Source organism: Aplysia californica, unplaced genomic scaffold (genome assembly GCF_000002075.1).
Source record: "Aplysia californica isolate F4 #8 unplaced genomic scaffold, AplCal3.0 scaffold00365, whole genome shotgun sequence".
NCBI classification, from domain to species: Eukaryota; Metazoa; Mollusca; class Gastropoda; order Aplysiida; family Aplysiidae; genus Aplysia; species Aplysia californica.
In genome coordinates, this window is record NW_004797635.1 from 1,559 (window position 1) to 2,623 (window position 1,065).

Below are 1,065 nucleotides of genomic sequence, written 5' to 3' on the forward strand. Positions count from 1 at the left end.
GAGAAAAAGTGCTGTCAAGATATTTAAACTCCTTCACCTGTTTCAGTTGTTTACTATTGACATGGATGTTCAGGGGACTATCGTTTCGGCTCACTTTCACAACTTCTGTTTTTGATGTGCCTATTTTCATGTTGAATTTCTCACAGCTGTTGTTGAGTTCGGTAGTGTGATTTTGGAGGCTTTGTTGCTCATGACGAATTAGACATTGGTCGTCTGCGAGCAGAAATTCATTTAGGCTTTCTGGGCTTTGGTTTGCTTCTTGCGTTATTGTGTTCTCCTTTGATTTTTTCGTAGCAGTAATTCTCCGCCGTCGGCTTGCTAGTCCAGTCACGGTTTTACCAGAGCCCCTTTAGCCAGCAACGTTTCGGAGTGACCCGGGTCGGCCTTCACGGCTCGCGTAACGCCTCAGTGACATGACGTCACACCGTGCTTCCCCCAGCTATCCCCTACTTTGTCCTGTTTCCACCTCCCCCGACGAGGACGAAGGGTTGAATCATCAAAACTGCTAAAGAAAATGCATGGAAAATATATGGCGAAAAAGTTACCAAAATCTCTTAGGAAAGCCCAAGAGAATTTTTTTAAAGTGTGAAGAGCATGCGGATAAGGAAAAACCCATACAACCCGACATGTATTATAAATGATCAAGAAGGAAACGCCATTCTCGGCAAACATGCAATCAAGAAAAGATGGGAAAATTACCAAACTCAACAACAGCTGTGAGAAATTCAACATGAAAATAAGCACATAAAAAAACAGAGGTTATGAAAGTGAGCCGAAACGATAGTCCCCTGAACATCCATGTCAATAGTAAACAACTGAAACAGGTGAAGGAGTTTAAATATCTTGACAGCAATTTTTCTCAAAACGGGTCCATAGACAGAGAAATAGAAATGCGAACTGAAAAAGCCAACGCTGTCACCTACCAGCTCGCACCCCTTCTATCTCATCCAAACATCTCCATGGACACAAAAAGACAGCTTATCACCTCAATATTCGTACCAACATTATGTTATCAGTGCCAGACCAACCACACTTCCACCCCCACCTCCCGAAAACAATCCTCCT